This window comes from Protopterus annectens, chromosome 15.part0 (assembly GCF_019279795.1).
Source record: "Protopterus annectens isolate FY-2018-M chromosome 15.part0, PAN1.0, whole genome shotgun sequence".
Lineage (NCBI taxonomy): Eukaryota > Metazoa > Chordata > Ceratodontiformes > Protopteridae > Protopterus > Protopterus annectens.
The window spans coordinates 78761705-78775262 of record NC_056749.1 but is presented as its reverse complement, the minus strand read 5'-3'; positions in this window follow the sequence as shown (position 1 = coordinate 78775262).

Genomic DNA, 13558 nt, shown 5'->3' with positions numbered 1-13558 from the left:
TCTTCACTATAACCTCTCTGTGACAGTTCTAAACTGGTAGCACTCATTCTCATCTCATATTCTTCTGTGTTGGCACTCAGTCTGGACGCTCTTAAAAACTGATTTTGTACAACATTATTAAATATGTAGTTAGGGTGCATACTGTCCCTAGAGAGTAAACCATTCACCCAGCACTCTTTCCTGTACATTTTACTAGTAATTCTCTTTTCTGAGTCTCTAAATACGAACACATCTAAAAAACTAATCTTTGAATCTGAATAATCAATGGTAAATTTCAAAAATTGAGTCGAATTATTAATAAAGTTTAGAAATTCTAATAAATATGATGTTGTGCCTCTCCATAAAATGAAGCAATCATCCACAAACCTCCTATAGAAATATATATAATTTCTATAGGGCCCATCCAATATATATTTCATCTCCCATGTCACCATCATAGCATTGGCATAACTGTTGGAGCAAGAGCTCCCCATGGCTACACCATTTTTCTGCCAACACACTTGGTCTTGAAACACAAACAAGTTATTGCACAAAACTAACCTCATCAACTCCAACAGTAACAATTTCTCATCACCATTGTAAGTTCCTTTTTTCATTATAAACTCTTCTAGAAAATCAATACCTATAGTATTTGGAATGACCGTGAATAATGACACGACATCAAGTGTGACCAACAATAGACCATCACATATGGATAGTGAGTTAATACTCTCATATAAGTCATGTAAAAATGTTCAGTGTCTCTTAAAACATGTACAGATGAGTCAACAATAGGTCCCAATTTCTTCTCTAAGTATATAGAAATACTCTCAGTGCACCAACCTCTCCCTGAAACTATTGGCCTCATAGGTGGTGCCTTTATGTTTTTATGTAGCTTGGAAAGCCCTTGTATAACAGGTAAAACAGGTTTGGTCACCAGAAAATATTTAACTAATTCTTTGTCAATAAGGCCTATTCTTTCCAAGTACTTAATATGTTCTGAAACTGAAGTGATAAAGCCCACATGCAATGAATCAACCTTAACATAATATTCTCCATCACATAACATATCATGCATTAATGAAAAATATTGATCTCTATCTAAAACTACTATCCTGCCTCCCTTGTCGGCAGGTCTAATGACAATGTTTACATTATTTTCTAAATTCCTTAAAGCCTGAAATTCACTTGCACTTAAATTATTTCTAGCAGCATTATAACTGTTGTAATTATAGTAAACATTGTATACATCAGTAATGCAAACTTGTTCAAAGGCATTAACTAAAGAATTAAGCTTAGGAACAAAGGTGCTCGGTTTCTTAAACACAAATTCACTGTCATGTGCATCAGTTTTAAACATATGTCTTAATGTTAAATTCCTTGTGAACTTCTTTATATCAAAAACAATATCAGTCAATGACATATTTCTACATGGTATAAAGGACAAGCCTTTCATTAAAACATGCATTTCTTCTTGAGCCAATATATGCTTGGACAAATTAAATACTAAATTCTTACTTTCGAGAAGGTTTTTTTCACATTCTGCAGACTGTTTGTGTCTTCCTGCAGTTTCCTTTTGTAACGAGTTGTACTCCTTCCTCTGCCCATGTGCTGTTCTTGACCCACATATGTCCCTTGCTGAGTTGTTGAATTGTCCCTCACAGGCAAAGGAAAATTTAGGCCAAAACAAACATCTTCTTTGGTGGAGTTTGCTTTCTTTACTTCATTTTCTTCTAATGACTGTGAATCAGCTCTGTGTACTTGAGCATTTATCTGCAATGTTTTCTGTTTAGTTCCTGCTGCATTGGAACTTATAGGAAAAACCTCATTAGGTGAAGAAACCGTGTTGTTGGATATGGAAGTACTCTTAGGCCCACTATTTTCTCCCCCTCCATTACCAACATGGTCTCTGCATAAACTGCTGTTGTTAACATTGTTATTGACTGCTTCCAAAGGAACATTCTGTGATACTACATCAGTCATAGACATATTACCTTGCACAACAGCGGCCTCTCGTGGCCAAGAGAAGATATGACCGGCTGAAAAATCTTTCCTGTCTCTCTGAAGCTTCTGCATTTTAGTCTGTAAAAGCTTATGCTTGTATGCAAGTACATTGTCTGTGGAATCATTTATCACCTTGTGAAACAATTCCCCATGATATTTGCCACACAACTTAGAGTACTTTTCTTTGATAACATCAGATAAAATCAATTCACGTCTCTAAGCTTGCGCCAATAGTTATGCCAATGCTGTGATGGTGACATGTGGAGATGAAATATATATTGGATGGGCCCTATAGAAATTATATATATTTCTATAGGAGGTTTGTGGATGATTGCTTCATTTTATGGAGAGGCACAACATCATGTTTATTAGAATTTCTAAACTTTATTAATAATTCGACTCAATTTTTGAAATTTACCATTGATTATTCAGATTCAAAGATTAGTTTTTTTAGATGTGTTCGTATTTAGAGACTCAGAAAAGAGAATTACTAGTAAAATGTACAGAAAAGAGTGCTGGGTGAATGGTTTACTCTCTAGGGACAGTATGCACCCTAACTACATATTTAATAATGTTGTACAAAATCAGTTTTTAAGAGCGTCCAGACTGAGTGCCAACACAGAAGAATATGAGATGAGAATGAGTGCTACCAGTTTAGAACTGTCACAGAGAGGTTATAGTGAAGAAATGGTGGCTAGGAATGAGAACAAAGTTAGACAGTTTAGATATACCAAAGCCAGACCTTATTTTTCGCAAGGGTATGTCAGAAGTCCTAGGAAATATGACACTCAATTAAGAATTAGCATTCCTTATTCCAAAAATGTTAGTATGTATACTGAAATATTTAATAAGCATTGGAATATTTTAACATCAGACCCTGAAATAGCAGAAGTAGTAGGCTTGAGACCACAATTTACATTTAGGAATTACAGAAATTTGAAAAGGAGATTATGCACCCCAAAGGCCAGTTCTACAAAGAATGATAAGAATGGCACAGAGCCCTGTGGCAAATGTGCTCAATGTGTTTATATAAATGAAAGCAAGTTTTTTAAACATCCAGATACAGGTAGAACTTTTGACATCAGAGTATTGTCCACCTGCAGTACTATGCACGTGGTATACCTGGCAGTCTGTGAAACCTGCAGTTGTTTCTATGTAGGTAAGACTGACCGAGCCCTGAGGGACAGGATAAAAGATCATGTCTATCATATTAAAAAGGGTACTATTTTTAATGCCCTAGCCAAACATGTCAGTAGAACAGGCAACAATCACACTTTCAAATTTCAGGTTCTTTCCACAACATCTGAGAATATCAGAGGGGGTGATGTTAGAGTAAGAACTGAGGAGATAGAGGCTAGATGGATTGTTATGCTAAGGGCCAATTCTAGACATGGGTTAAATGAAAGTCTACCTATCAGACCAGTTCTTTTGAAAAGGGGTCTGAAGAGATGAGGTGTTTTTATTATTATTTTTATTTTATATATTTTTGTGAACATACATATGTATTTATATTTTATACTATACACTTTATGTATATTGATATGTTTTTAACAAGTGTTTTTATATGTGTGTCTTTTTAAATACTATACTGCATGCTAAGTGATGTCAATAGATTTTACTATATAAGGTGTGGTTATTATCTGATTGAGTACACCTGATGAAGCATTGGTGAAAGCGCTTGTGTCTCTTTGTAATAAACCAGTACTGCTACTGAAGAATTTTTTATTGCTTTTTTACCTTTTTTTTGAACTGGAGCCATACCTCAGTCAGTGTTTTTGGATACTTATTCGTTGGTGTTACTGGGGTTCCTGTTTGGTGCGGATTTTTGCTTCTTGTTTTTTCACCTGGTGAGGGTATGTTGGCAACCAACTTCAGGCTCATACTGGCCTGTGCCACATGCTGAGAGATCCATTCTATGTTCCCTATCATGTAGTCCAGGGAGATATATCTCAGGCAGCCATACTGGCATGGTCAATGAGTGAGTCATATGTGTCCATGCCTCTGACTGACCTGTATGCATGTGTTCTGTGGTGGACCATAGTGCTCCTGAGGCATTTCACTGTGACCTTCACCAGATACAGCCTGTTGAGCGGGACCCCAGTGCAGCACACAAGACAGGTACCTGACACGTCTGTAGCAGGTGTGTTGTGTAGCCCTACAGGCTGTGAGTGTGTGGCACAGGGGATGTGCGTGCCATGTGTGGCATGTGCTCTGTTCCGACGGAACATATGCCTGTGTGCCAGCTGCGGAGGTGTGTGATGCCCAGGCAGGATGCTATTCTGAGTCCCCACGTATGCCCCAGTGTGTTCAGCATGCTGTCAGTGCGTGCCAATATCTGACTTGTATTGTAGTCACTGTAATATTTTTTATTTATTTATTTATTTATCCTACATTTGTCCGACTGGATGCATGTCCATTTCCAGGGGAGGCCCGTGGAGACAAGCTACGAGGGTAGCAGATACAGCATTACATAATACCAGCATTACATATTACAAACAGATTATTTACAGAGATTACATAAGTAAGCAGGTTAAACATGTTTCACAGGTTAATGTTAGTCCTGAGCACAAGTCAGGATTAAATTAAATTACACAGTAAAGTGGTTCACATATATTACACATTCGACTTAGCCAGGCTTGATACATTGACATAGCCAGTTAAGTGACAAATGTTGTATGAGTCTAGTGTTAAATTGACCTAAGGTGGACAGTAGGGTAATATCAGCTGGAAGTGAGTTCCAGGATCTACTTACAGAGTTTGCAAAGAGAGAATTACCGACTGTGTTATTAAACTTGCTAGTCTGAATTAGTAGTTTGTTAGAGGATCAACGCGGTCTAGGATTGTTATAGGGGGTGATAATATTTGAAGTGCAGGAGTATTGTCTGGATTATAGAGGATTTTATAGGCCATAATCAGTTGGTTATACTGTATTAGGCTGGGTATTGCAAGCCAACCAAGCTGATTTAGATTGGTGCAATGATGTGTTCTAAAAGGCAGCCCAGTGGCAAACCTGGCAATGTGGTTGTAGCAAATGGAGTGTTTGTTAAGGACAGTCTTGTTCATATTCGAGAGTAGAGAGGATGTATACAGAAGGGTTGAAACAAGGTGTGAGCAAGCTATGGCACCTTTAGCTGGAGGGGCTAGGAAGGCTTTAATTCTGTAAAGTGACCCTAGTTTTCTATTGATGGCTTTGATAATTTGGTTAACATGTAGGTCACATTTGAGATTATTGTCTATGATGACACCTAATAGTTTAGTAGATGGGTCAGAGGAGATTATTGTGCCATAAGTTGATGTTATGGTAATGGTGAAAGCGGTAAACCTATGTGTTGGTGAAATAACAGCAGTTTAGTTTATTTGGGATTTAGGATCAGACGATGTTCAGAAAGCCAGTTTTCTATTGTATTAAAGGTGGTCTGGGTAGCTGACCATAACTCTACTGGAGATGTGGCTGAGCAGATCAGAGTAGAGTCTTCAGCATATTGGATACAGCTGACTTTTGGGATGACAGTATAAAGGTTGAAGATGGAGAATAGCAAGGGCCCTAGTATAGAGCCTTGTGGTATTCTGAGGGTGTTAGGTAGAAGCTTAGAGAGTTTGTTCTGCCAGAGGCCAGCCTGCTGTCGACCATGTAGGTAGGATTGAAAACATTGAAGGCTCCAGTATCTAGACAGTGTTTGCAGGGTGTGGAGTACAAGTGGGTGATCAACCATATTGTATGCCTTGGACAGATCAAAAAAGAGGGCTGAAGATATATAATTAGTGTTGCAAGTATGGTTTATGGTGTTAGTAAAGGCTAGGAGGCCTGAAGTAGTGCTGTGATGAGGACGTAAGCCATGATGAGTGTCTGCCATAATGCGATGTTGGATTAGGTGGTGCATGAATTGTCTATGACTAACGTTTCCATAATCTTTGCAAGTGGAGAGAGTATAGCTATTGGCCTATAATTGGAGAATTCAGTAGAGCTGCCTCTTTTGTGAAGTGGGATTACATATGACATTTTCCAGATGGTGGGGAATTTAGATTCTACCATGGTTCGTTTGATTACCTTTGAGACTGGGTAAGCAATAGCATCATCTGATTTTGATAGGTACTCGGCAGGGAGTTGATCAGCAGAAAGTGTAGTGGGTTTCACTGTTTCAATCAAGGTATGGAGAAGTGAAGTCGCGACTGTTTGCAGCTGAACGCAAGTAGGTTTCTAGGTGTGCTACTTTCAGGACCAGGGGAGCTAGGAGGTAGATGGCTAGCTAGGGCCTGAAATGTCTCAGTAAAGAACTGGTCAAAACTATCAGGAACATCTTCGGGGTATTATCAATAGTAGCAGCAGGGATTGGGGTTGACGTTTGTCCAGGATGTAGTATATATGACATGCCACCTGACAGGGTATGGCATTACAGGGTTCAGAGAGCCCATTCCCCAGATTGGCTGTGTAGTGGCATCCCACACATATGTTGTACATTCCTGGCCAAGGGTGATGGCTGACTGCATACATGTGGCAGCTGTGACATTGACACATGACTCACATAAACCACAACTGGACCATAGAGGTGATTCACAGGTTACCTTTGCACATGCTACCCTAGTAGTGTGATTGCCATGGTGAGTACCAACACATAGGGCCAATGGGGAACAACATACTGAAGGTGTGTATGTGTGGGTGTACCGCTACTGTTTCATAGCACTGACATATATGACTGCACCTGTGGGTAAATGCCAGGTAAGACGTGTGCAATGTGTCACAGGCAACGTACATGCGTACAAGACAGACAGTGACGTTCTGTCATGTGTAAAGTTGACATACGTATCGTACACTATGCAGATGTCACTAGAAGTCTACAGAAGCACTGTAACTCTGCATTGCAGGTGTAAGCAGTGTTCCAGGGAACCCCAAGCGAACATGCATGCAAACAAAGCTACAGTAAACAGGGCTGGAAGTAGTGCATTGTACAACATAGAAGGGGTAACAATAACAGTAAGTAACAATGCAAATATGTAGGCACTTTCAACATGTACCCAGGAATACACAGCGCAGATGCCCATGGTAGAACTGATATTATGCAATAGTTAGTTGTGATTTGGATAACACTGGTACTGCACACATATCTACATGCGCGAACATCCACATGGCATAGTCGTTGTGGGCAACTTGACACCATTACTGTACATGTCCACCATTGCATATCACTACTTGCGTTAGCTTTCCCCCTGTGCTACCCATGTATGCGGCTATCTGTTGACAACCTTAACACCGGCATGCAATTATGTGCAGCTGTTATACTTTGGTATGTACTATGGGTGCAGATAACAATTCAGGACATTCATACAGTTACTGCAGCAGGCATGCTGGGATAAACACACAGTCATAGCAGCACACTGTACTGTTACCAACATGATACTACTAATACACTTCTATGTAGTCACCCTGTGCATCAGCAACATGTTTACCTGTTCCTGCAATGATGTTGGAGATTGCAGGAGGTGGGACAGTGTCATCATATGCACAGGGTGTGGATTAGGTATGCCTGAGTAAGCCACTGGTACCACCAATTGACATGTGTGTGTATGTGTGTTGGTGAGGGGCAGCAGTACAGAGTGGGGCAGTGTTGGTGCAGTGTGTGCATGTATGTGGTCACCCTAGGTGTTAACATTTTGCATGTGTGTATGCACGCACACAGTTCCACCTCATGGCTGCCATATACAGGGGTTTGTGGACAGCCACAGACTGCACCTGGCAGGCCATACAGATCAGTGTCTGTGTGCACGGACACAGTACCTGTGCCTGGCAGGGGTGCTACAGACCGTATCCAGCACTAAGCCAGACTGGGTACTGTCATCAGAAGCGGGTGTGTGTTGACTGGACATATGTCCCTGTTGGGACTGTCCAGAGCCACATGCACATGGTCTCCTGGGGCGTTCCAATGACAGCACAGACCCAGCATTGCTGGGGCTGCTGCTGGCACTATGGGGGCGTGCGCGAGCCTGTTGTCATCCACGCCAACTGCCAGCTGCTGCTGCTGCTGGCATACGGCCACGTCGACGCCGCAAATGCCCAGCATTGCCCTGGCTCATGGACATCTGGTTGTGGAACTGCTGTAATATGTCCCCACAACGTCTGTCTATGACATCGGTGAAGTTACGGATAGCATCCGCAATGTTACGCATACTGTCTGTCATGGCTGTGCGACATGCTCTCAGCTCCCTCAGACCCTGTATGGTGTACCTTTCCATACGTGACTGTGCCTGCATGACAGTCTGAAACATTGCTGAGGTTGACAGCCCTCTTTGGGCACGTCGGCCAGAGGAAGTACGCCCATGGATGCTCCCATGAGAACCCATGGGCAACTGTCTGTGTGGTACCATCGGAGGACCCTGCCCATGGCTGCTGTGTGGGGACACATGTGCCACAGGTACCACATTACCCTGGTCTATGCCCACTGTATTCTGTCCATCACCTAGTGACAATGGTGACAAAGGATGTACTGGCAGGATGACTGTGCGCAATGATGGGGTTGACAGCTGTGTACTGTCTATTGGCTGACCAATGGCAGACCCTGACACACCTTCCTGTACCATTACACAAATATCATCATTACCAGTAGCCGTGGCACAGGATTCAGGTTCCCTGCTGCAGGTCACCAGAGCAGGCCCAGAACCTGTGGGAGGAAGACAGGAAACACAGTTTACAGTCTCCAGACATTGTTACCAGTGATGCACTTCTACACACATGCACACATGCACACATGGACATATGCACACATGCACACTTGGACACAGGCACACATGCACACATGGACACAGGCACACATGCAGACATGCACACGTGGACACATGCATACATGCACACATGCACACATGCACACATGCAGACATGCACACGTGGACACATGCACACGTGGACACATGGACACATGCACACATGCACACGTGGTCACATGCACACATGGGCACATGCAAACATGCACACATGCACACATGGTCACATGCACACATGCACACGTGGACACAGGCACACATGCACACATGCACACGTGGACACAGGCACACATGCACACGTGGACACAGGCACACCTGCACATATGCACACATGCACACATGGGCACAGGCACACCTGCACACATGCACACCCCGCAGTATACACACAGTGCACTACTGAGTTACACTACTGTTACTAGCATTATCAGGACTATTATAGGTTATGTTAAACACACTCACCAGCATGGATGGCCTGCCTTGCTGTAACCCTGGAGGGACCTGCAGAAATGATGAGATTAATGTCAGTGGGCACAACTGTGCCATTGATATTGCATATGATACAGTGTACAGAACAGTCAAGTGTACATATGGCATATTACCTGCATGCTCCATGTCATGCTGCTGTGTGGAACCAGCCTCCATCATAATGCAGGTGTACTGCTGTTGGTGTTCCAGGGCTGGAGCCACAACACTTAGGAGTAGCCCCTCCAGTCTGGTGAGGGGGGGGATGTGTGGCCACCCCACCTCCTGTGGCAACCTGTTGCCTGTGGATATCTGATGCACGCTGATGGACACTTCGGATTAAATCACTGCAGTTGTGTCGTACCTGCTCATATGTCCTGTTATGCGTGCCAATATCATTTACCCTATGGACCAGGTCTTGCCACAGTGCAGCCCTCTCCTGCTGATTCTGACTGGTGCGGGAAAACAGGATGTCATACTCCCGCACCAGGCTCTGGTGGATCTCCACGTCTTCTCCCTGGAAGAGAACACAAACAAGATATCAGCAGACCATGTCAGCAATATATGGCACACATACTATACATGATACTCATGTGTAGTGATATTGTACTACTCCCATATGTTGCATGTGTGTGTGTTGTGGTGGATGCACAGGTACATGGCCAGATATCAGTGCTCAGCCAACACCTGTGCAACAATACCTGCTACATTCCACACAACATAGTAGCATGCCCCATCGGTCAGCACACACTGACAGGTGCAATGCACAACCACACTCTGGGGGTTCATCCCAAGGTACTGTATGTGGGACACCGTCCACTACTGCATTGTGGACAGAAGTTACTCGGCCTGGATATACATATTGCACCACCACCACCAGCAGAGTAGACTACTTTGATATGGATGTGATTAGACAGTTATTCACTTGCTGGGACTGAGATGGTATCCATGCAGCACACTGGGCCAGTGGAAGCCACAAGCCACACTGCTGACCCCTTTGCAAATGCTTACCACGGACATGCCACAGATTGCATGGAACTTGCACACACATTTCTAACCCAGACCCTATGCACAAAGGTTAGGCATCCTGTACGGTGGATCCCAGACAGAGGCAGATTGTATAACAATAGCAGGAGGCTACTGCAGGACAGAGCAGATTCATATTAAGGGAAGGCATCTGTGGTCAGCACTGGTACTATGCTATGGTCCGTCATAACAACGGCCACGGTCTACTCTGGGAGGGAAATGGACGCAAACACTATGGATGACCACAAGGCCTTCTTCAGTTATGTTACACATATGGACCACATGCCTCAGATATGCTCTGTGTTAAAACACACCTACTTAACATTCACCAAACACACGGATATTGGCAACAATCTTGCAGACATGTTCGGTGCACGTATCCCCCCTCCTTCTCCCCCACCAGTTGAAATATTTATCACAGCTGGATGTAACCTCCCTGTCATCTCACATGTCCAGGTGAGGTCCGCCCTCAGCAGAGAAGAACACACAGCATCACTGTGACCTCATGGTATCCCTGGATGTGTGCTACCTGCACTCCGAGAGGACATACAACCGCATATAACACTGATAATTTATCTTGGCCGTACTACAGGATATGTACCTGGACAGTGGCATACAGCAACAGTGGTCCCACACCACTAAGGGGGCACCTCGACTGACCCTGGGAACTACCACATCATATGCATAACCAGCCTGGTCTGCTAAGCTATGGAATTATGCAGTATGGGATGCATATGCAGTGATATCTGGTACCTGCAGACACTTATTCCCAGCCAGTGTGCCTTTGTGATGGGGTGATCCTGCCTTTTGAACCTGGCTGACCTTTCAAAGCAGTCACTACAGCCATTGCTGGGGCAACGCACAGACAACTGCTGCCAGGATCATGGCCTAAGACTGATTGACATGTAATGTATGGTCATCCCCTTTTGGTGGAACTACGTACACACAACATATCACATGGACATACCTATGGATACAGGCCTATGACACATTTGGAGGGTTCACAGTATGCACACTATTAACCTGCTACTTTGCATTACCTGTGTTTGTCGCAGCTGGTTGCGTTACCACTGCTTCTGCTTGCTGCTGCTACTGTCACTGCTGACAGCTTCGGGTGACAGAGCCACAGTGTATAATTTATTATTTTTTTGCTCTCTCTCTCTCTCTCTCTCTCTCACTTCTCGCTCTCCCTCTGTCTGCTTCCAGACAGTGCAATGAATGTATTGCATGTGTGGAGTGTTAGCACTGGATGCTTTTGTAGGTATCTGCATAGGTCCATGTGATGGCCTCTGCACCAATTGTAGGCCAGCATTTGCTAATTGCATACAGCCAGTTGTGTACGGATTGCAGTTCTCACTGTGATTTCAGGTCAGTGCTATAAAAGGGTATGTGGGATAGGCGTTGCCCTTTCAGATTGTAAGGGCAGGGACCATGCTGGTATGCTGTGGACAGTGTTCTGTGAGTGTAAAGGTTAGTATCTCTCTCATGATTCAGGCTGTGTTGTATATTCACATTTCTCCATTCCTCTCTCATGTTCCCTGTAGCAAGTGTGTATGCACAATGACTCCTACAACTATATATAGATATATATTTATATATATATATATATATATATATATATATATATATATATATATATATATATATATGTGTACATATACATACATTTATATATGTACTTTAACTGACATTATTATCTACAAGCTACCAACTAGCATGGCTGTTTCTGTTCACACACTACTCTTATGGGAATCCAGTAGTTTTGACAGTAATTCTAAATGACATGCTTTGTGTACTACTCATCCTATATTCCCTTTACATTCATCCCTACTATTACATTCTTGTATAAGAGTCATGGCTTAGTGGTAGGTCATACAGACTAGTGTTTCCAAGGTCCTGGGTTCGGGACTGACAGTGGGATTTTATTTTGCTTTTGAACTGAGTACAGGACCTGTCAATCAAAGTGACTAAGGCACTTTTAAGCAGTTGTAACCGGGTTAGCACTGATTTGCGTGGAGCTCACGCATGCGCACTGGCGGTTAGCTCCACGCACACAAGCGCACACCCGCTTACAACCGCTTAACGGTGCTTACTCTGGCGCACACCCGCGCTATTTTCTTTGAAAGAAAAGAAAATGGGGAGACAGGAAAGGGGTGAAAAAGGGGTCACAAAGAGGGTAAGACAGTAGGGAAACAAGCTTGGGATTTGCAGGAGGGATGTAGGTAAGGCCCATAGCTGCCCATTTATTCATCAGCAACAGCTGTGCATATGTATCTAATTTGGTGTGACATTTGAAACCTTCCACCCCTGAGAGAGGTGTCAGGACAACAATAATACTTGTTGTACAGCCAATTGTAATTGATAGTTTCCATGTCCAGCAGACATGTGTGCGGAATGGACAGCTATGTATGGGGCATAATTTTTTTGTGGGTACAGAGTGCCCTTTTTTTTTTTTTTCAGGTGAGAGTGGTATGTCAGGTGAAGGAAGTCAGTACAGCTGGGGAGGTAGGTTGGGTAGGTAAACAGACAAGCCAAACAAGACGCATACAGGGGCGGTGTATGACACGTGTGGGGGGGTTACACAATTGACGGGGACGGAGGTTTGGATATCCAGAGCCCATGAGCCCACAGATGGCAACAGTGGAACTGATATCCCCACCCATAGGCAGTTGCCACTGTTCCTTCACTGTCCAGGATGGGGCTGTGCTGGGGGCTGTGTAGGCCGGGCAACAGGCATGCCCGTTAGTTGTGCCACCTGTGCCTCAAGCTGGCATAGGGGCTCGCGAACAGAGTCCCGAATCTCCCTACGCACCACAGTCCGGACGCTACGGAGGGTGAGGGGTGGTTCTCCTCCGGCCACACTTGCAGAGGGGGGGGGGCGAGCCCCATCCCCTGCAGCGCTTCCACCCGCAGGTGGCACAGGGCCACCGGAGGAGGGTCCGGACTTGGCACTAGTGCCAGGTGCACTCACCAGCTGAGGTGGGAGAGGTGGGTCCGCTGGAACCCGCCTTCCCTGTCGTCCTTTGTTTTGCATTATGTCATGACAGTTTGGGTTAGTGACATATAATACCATTCACAATTAGTTGTAACAGCATGCATTAGTATTCCCATTAACCAAACACCCAGATATTCACACCATTCAACAGCGTGCATAACACATGCATAATTTGACCAGAAATACACAGTCCAACAACATGCAGGGTTAATTGATGGCAACAGGCCATCAGGTTTTGATGTATGAACAGGGCAGATGCATCAATGGACATGCAAATATATATGACCCAACAGGACAAACGTCCAGGGGTGTTCATTGTGATTGCACATACCATTTTCA